This window comes from Nomascus leucogenys, chromosome X (genome assembly GCF_006542625.1).
Source record: "Nomascus leucogenys isolate Asia chromosome X, Asia_NLE_v1, whole genome shotgun sequence".
Lineage (NCBI taxonomy): Eukaryota > Metazoa > Chordata > Mammalia > Primates > Hylobatidae > Nomascus > Nomascus leucogenys.
The window spans coordinates 55463002-55469688 of NC_044406.1; the positions used below are offsets into that span (position 1 = coordinate 55463002).

Below are 6687 nucleotides of genomic sequence, written 5' to 3' on the forward strand. Positions count from 1 at the left end.
GATGAAGCCCACTTGATCATGGTGGATAAGCTTTTTGATGTGCTGCTGGATTCGGTTTGCCAGTATTTTATTGAGGATTTTTGCATCAATGTTCATCAAGGATATTGGTCTGAAATTCTCTTTTTTGGTTATGTCTCTGCCAGGTTTTGGTATCAGGACGATGCTGGCTTCATAAAATGTGTTAGGGAGGATTCCCTCTTTTTCTATCGATTGGAATAGTTTCAGAAGGAATGGTACCAGTTCCTCCTTGTATCTCTGGTAGAATTCGGCTGTGAATCCATCAGGTCCTGGACTCTTTTTGGTTGGTAAGCTATTGATTATTGCCACAATTTCAGAGCCTGTTATTGGTCTCTTCAGAGATTCAACTTCTTCCTGGGTTAGTCTTGGGAGGGTGTATTTGTCAAGGAATTTATCCATTTCTTCTAGATTTTCTAGTTTATTTGCATAGAGGTGTTTGTAGTATTCTCTGATGGTAGATTGTATTTCTGTGGGATCGGTGGTGATATCCCCTTTTTCGTTTTTTATTGCATCTATTTGATTCTTCTCTCTTTTCTTATTAGTCTTGCTAGCGGTCCATCAATTTTGTTGATCTTTTCAAAAAACCAGCTCCTGGATTCATTAATTTTTTGAAGGGTTTTTTGTGTCTCTATTTCCTTCAGTTCTGCTCTGATTTTAGTTATTTCTAGCCTTCTGCTAGCTTTTGAATGTGTTTGCTCTTGCTTTTCTAGTTCTTTTAATTGTGATGTTAGGGAGTCAATTTTGGATCTTTCCTGCTTTCTCTTGTGGGCATCTAGTGCTATAAATTTCCCTCTACACACTGCTTTGAATGTGTCCCAGAGATTCTGGTATGTTGTGTCTTTGTTCTCATTGGTTTCAAAGAACATCTTTATTTCTGCCTTCATTTCATTATGTACCCAATAGTCATTCAGGAGCAGGTTGTTCAGTTTCCATGTAGTAGAGCGGTTTTGAGTGAGTTTCTTAATCCTGAGTTCTAGTTTGATTGCACTGTGGTCTGAGAGACAGTTTGTTATAATTTCTGTTCTTTTACATTTGCTGAGGAGAGCTTTACTTCCAACTATGTGGTCAATTTTGGAATAGGTGTGGTGTGGTGCTGAAAAAAATGTATATTCTGTTGACTTGGGGTGGAGAGTTCTGTAGATGTCTATTAGGTCCACTTTATGTAGAGCTGAGTTCAATTCCTGGATATCCTTGTTAACTTTCTGTCTCGTTGATCTGTCTAATGCTGACAGTGGGGTGTTAAAATCTCCCATTATTATTGTGTGGGAGTTTAAGTCCCTTAGTAGGTCACTCAGGACTTGCTTTATGAATCTGGGTGCTCCTGTGTTGGGTGCATATATATTTAGGATAGTTAGCTCTTCTTGATGAATTGATCCCTTTACCATTATGTAATGGCCTTCTTTGTCTCTTTTGATCTTTGTTGGTTTAAAGTCTATTTTATCAGAGACTAGGATTGCAACCCCTGCCTTTTTTTGTTTTCCAGTTGCTTGATAGATCTTCCTCCATCCCTTTATTTTGAGTCTATGTGTGTCTCTGCACGTGAGATGGGTTTCCTGAATACAGCACACTGATGGGTCCTGACTCCTTATCCAGTTTGCCAGTCTGTGTCTTTTGATTGGAGCATTTAGCCCATTTACATTTAACGTTAATATTGTTATGTGTGAATCTGATCCTGTCATTATGATGTTAGTTGGTTATTTTGCTCGTTAGTTGCTATAGTTTCTTCCTAGTCTCGATGGTCTTTACAATTTGGCATGTTTTTGCAGTGGCTGGTACCGGTTGTTCCTTTCCATGTTTAGTGCTTCCTTCAGGAGCTCTTTTAGGGCAGGCCTGGTGGTGACAAAATCACTCAGCGTTTGCTTGTCTGTAAAGTGTTTTATTTCTCCTTCACTTATGAAGCTTAGTTTGGCGGGATAGGAGATTCTGGGTTGAAAATTCTTTTCTTTAAGAATGTTGAATATCGGCCCCCACTCTCTTCTGGCTTGTAGAGTTTCTGCTGAGAGATCAGCGGTTAGTCTGATGGGCTTCCCTTTGTGGGTAACCCGACCTTTCTCTCTGGCTGCCCTTAACATTTTTTCTTTCATTTCAACTTTGGTGAATCTGACAATAATGTGTCTTGGAGTTGCCCTTCTCAAGGAGTATCTTTGTGGCGTTCTCTGTATTTCCTGAATCTGAATGTTGGCCTGCCTTGCTAGATTGGGGAAGTTCTCCTGGATAATATCTTGCAGAGTGTTTTCCAACTTGGTTCCATTCTCCCCATCATTTTCAGGTACACCAATCAGACGTAGGTTTGGTCTTTTCACATAGTCCCAAATTTCTTGGAGGCTTTGTCCATTTCTTTTTATCCTTTTTTCTCTAAACTTCCCTTCTCGCTTCATTTCATTCATTTCATCTTCCATCAGCGATACCCTTTCTTCCAGTTGATCGCATCTGCTACTGAGGCTTCTGCAATCTTCGCGTAGTTCTCAAAACTTGGCTTTCAGCTCCATCGGCTCCTTGAAGCCCTTCTCTCCATTGGTTATTCTAGTTATCCATTCTTCTAATTTTTTTTCAAAGTTTTTAACTTCTTTGCTGTTGTTTTGAATTTCCTCTCGTAGCTCAGAGTAGTTTGATCGTCTGAAGCCTTCTTCTCTCAACTCATCAAAGTCATCCTCCATCCAGCTTTGTTCCGTTGCTGGTGAGGAACTGCGTTCCTTTGGAGGAGGAGAGGTGCTCTGTTTTTTAGAGTTTCCAGTTTTTTTGGTCTGTTTTTTCCCCATCTTTGTGGTTTTATCTACTTTTTGTCTTTGATGATGGTGATGTACAGATGGGTTTTTGGTGTGGATGTCCTTTCTGTTTGTTAGTTTTCCTTCTACCAGACAGGACCCTCAGCTGCAGGTCTGTTGGAGTTTACTAGAGGTGCACTCCAGACCCTGTTTGGCTGGGTGTCAGCAGCGGTGGCTGCAGAACAGCGGATTTTCGTGAGACCACAAATTCAGCTGTCTGATAGTTCCTCTGAAAGTTTTGTCTCAGAGAAGTACCGGGTTGAATGAGGTGTCAGTCTGTCCCTACTGGGGGGGTGCCTCCCAGTTAGGCTGCTCAGGGGTGAGGGACCCACTTTAGGAGGCAGTCTGACCGTTCTCAGATCTCCAGCTGCGTGCTGGGAGAACCACTACTCTCTTCAAAGCTGTCAGTCAGACAGGGACATTTAAGTCTGTGGAAGTTCTTGCAGAGTTTTTGTTTGTCTGTGCCCTGCCCCCAGAGGTGGAGCCTACAGAGACAGGCAGGCCTCCTTGAGCTGTGGTGGGCTCCACCCAGTTCGAGCTTCCTGGCTGCTTTGTTTACCTAAGCAAGCCTGGGCAATGGCGGGCGCCCCTCCCCCAGCCTCGCTGCCGCCTCGCAGCTTGATCTCAGACTGCTGTGCTAGCAATTAGCGAGACTCCGTGGGCATAGGACCCTCCGAGCCAGGTGCGGGACACAATCTCCTAGTGTGCCGTTTTCCAGGCCCGTTGGAAAAGCGCAGTATTAGGATGGGACTGACCCGATATTCCAGGTGCCGTCTGTTTCCCCTTTCTTTGACTAGGAAAGGGAACTCCCTGACCCCTTGCGCTTCCCGAGTGAGGCAATGCCTCGCCCTGCTTCGGCTCGCGCACAGTGCGCTTCACCGACTGTCCTGCACCCACTGTTAGGCACTCCCTAGTGAGATGAAACCAGTACCTCAAGCAGAAATGCAGAAATCACCCGTCTTCTGTGTCGCTGGGGCTGGGAGCTGGAGACCGGAGCTGTTCCTATTCGGCCATCTTGGCTCCACCCTCTAAATCCCCTAATTTTTGTATTTTTTAGTAGAGACGGGGTTTTGCCATGTTGGCCAGGCTGGTCTTGAACCCCTGACCTCAGGTGATCTACCCACCGCGCCTTCCCAAAGTGCTGGGATTTCCTTCTCTTTTAATACTGAATAATATTTGATTATATATGTACCACATTTTGTTTATCTATTCCTCCATCCATGATCATTTGGGTTGCTTCCACATCTTGGCTATTGTGAATATTGCTGCAGTGAAGATGGATGCGCAAATATCTCTTCAAGATTCAATTTTTAATTCTTTTGGATAAATACCCAGAAGTAAGATTCCTGGATCATATAGTAGTAGTGCTCCTATTTTCAAACTTTTGAGGAAACATAATGTGGCTGCACAGTTTTACAATCCTAACAACAATGTGTAATGATTTCTATTACTCCACATCCTCACCAAAACTTGTTATTTTGTTTTTTGGATAGTGGCCATCCTAACAGGTATGACATGATATCTCATTGAGACAATGGTTTGCATTTTCTTGATCACTAATGATGTTGCACACTTTTTCTTGTGATTTTTGCCTATTTGTATAACTTCTTTGGAAAAATGTCTGTTCAAGTCCTTTGCCCACTATTTTAATCTAAAACAAGATTTATTGCCTTTTATGTAGTTTGAAGTCCATGCAGCAAAGGAAACTAGCACAATTTTTAATGCAATTTAAAATAAAGGGGGGTGGCAGCAAATGCCCAAAGTTCTAGTCTTCTTGGGTCCCTGGGAAAGAAGGGTGTAGGAATGAACTCACCCACTCTCCGTGGGGAATGAATTTGTCTCTTAAATGCAGGGAATGTTTCCATGGCCTCAGTATACAAAAACACAGAGGTCAGGGGAAAGGATCACTGCTGAAAATGAAGCTATATACATTCACCTAACTCAATCTGAGGGTAGAAAAGGTGGTAAATCTTGGGGGCAGCAGTTGTTCCAAGAGTCAGGAAATACAGGACACTCCTGGGAGATTTGCACCTAAAAGGAAGTGTCAGTGAGAACCAAAAAAAAAAGGAAAAGCAAAGGGGGAAATATTTCTTAAACCATGCTCTTCAAGAAAATGCTGTAAATATGTCATTTAATATTTTCATTTCATAGCATTGGACACACAGCTCAACATACTGAAATATTGATTCCTTGGAGGAAAATAAATGGAAAAAAGAAAACAAAAAGAATTACATTTTTCTGTTGAAGAATCTCGGGCCCCAGGCGTGAGGCCTAAGTGTCCCAGTGTCCTGGCCTGCAGGAGGTGCTGAGGTCAGCCGGGTCCTCTGGGGAGGCAGGCTATGCCCATAACCCATAGCCATAAGGCTGTATGGCAAAAATTGTGTTGGGTGTCCTTGGCCTTGCCAGCTCAGACTCTCAGTCATGGGTCACCTGGGGGTCCTGCCTGTAGGAGAGCCGGTTGACTGACTGGTTGAACATGGGCTGGGTGAGGTCCTAGTCCACAGGAATGGTGACTTGCTGGATCTGGTAGAGCTTGTGTCCATCTGTGACCTGGTTGAAGTGCCGCTGTCCTTACTGGACCTCTGTCTATGTAATCTGTTGGGCATTGCTGGCAAGCATCTATATCTGTTCCTGCACGACTTGAGTACCTGATACAGGCTGGACTAAGAGAATATATTCTAGCTGGCCCAACTTCAGCTACACTGGGATCTGCTGGATCTCTCCTGTTTTAGTAATAATCTGTTGCATAACTTGCATAGTCTGTCCAGTGTCACTCTAGGACTTTTAGGCTTGACCCTGTGGTTGGGCCTGGACAATCTGCACCTGCCTACCTTCTCCAACCTGCACTGTCAGGGGCATGATCTGGCCCTGCTGAGGCTGCGTGATGATCTGCCCAAGCTGGATGGTGGTCATAGAGCTGGTGGTCTCCTGGCCTTGCTGCTGTCCCTAGACTTGGACCGTGGAGGGCTGCTAAGCCAGTGTGAAGTAGTCCTAGATGGGCTTGGCAGGAGTTATAGACTGGCACACCTCCTCCTGATGCTTTGGAGAGTTCAGTTCATCTGTCAAAGCAACATCAACGAGAAAGTCTAACTGATCAAATTTTGTAATTCCCATGGTGACATCATTTCCCTATAGAGTCCAGTGCTTTTTAGCCTCTGTGTGAATCTAGGCTCAGAGAGTCAACTCTGTGATAAAAATCTGGGCTGCCTTGGCAAAGAGCACAGGAGCCTCTCTACTGATCATCTTTACATCATTCAGTTTCATAATCTTCTTAATACCAGCCATGGAAGTTCCTGCACTAGTAAATCTTTCACTGTTAAATTCTGGATTTCTTCCAGGATGTGAAGCCCAAAAGGACTGTAGGCTTTACTGGGCATTACTGCTGCTAATGCCACAAAATCCACATTCTGTGGACATTTTGAAAAATGCCTCCATACAGGAGTCCAGGGAAGAGCAGGAACCCTCCCTGCACTCCTGCTAAACAGGGCAATGCAGAGGGCCCAGGCAGGGTAGAGAGGGAAGAAGCATGCATTATGGAGAACAGAGGGTGTGAAGTGGGGGCTCAAACAAGATGGCAGCCATGGCATTTGCACATGGCCCTTTTTTTTCCTTCCCCCTTCCTTGGCACCTGGACTCCCAGTATGGTGCAATGTGCAGAACCTTTGACCATTTTTTAGTCATGCTTTTTAATATTGTTGAGTTGTAGCCATTCTTTATATATTGTTTATATTAACTTCTTATCTGGTAAGTGGTTTGTACACACATTATCCCATTTTGTAGGCTGCCTGTTTAGTATGTTAATTATTTCCTGTGCTGGACAGAAGTTTTTAAGTTTGATGTAGTCCCATTTGTCTATTTTTGATTTTGTTGCATGTGTTTTGGGTGTCATATCCGACAAATCATT

At 43.7% G+C, this 6687-nt stretch overlaps 1 pseudogene; it reads right to left on the reverse strand.

Annotated features, from left to right (window-relative positions):
• Positions 1–5198: 5198 nt before the first annotated feature.
• On the reverse strand, positions 5199–6200 carry LOC100594505 (annotated as a pseudogene).
• Between the last annotated feature and the right edge of the window lie 487 nt (positions 6201–6687).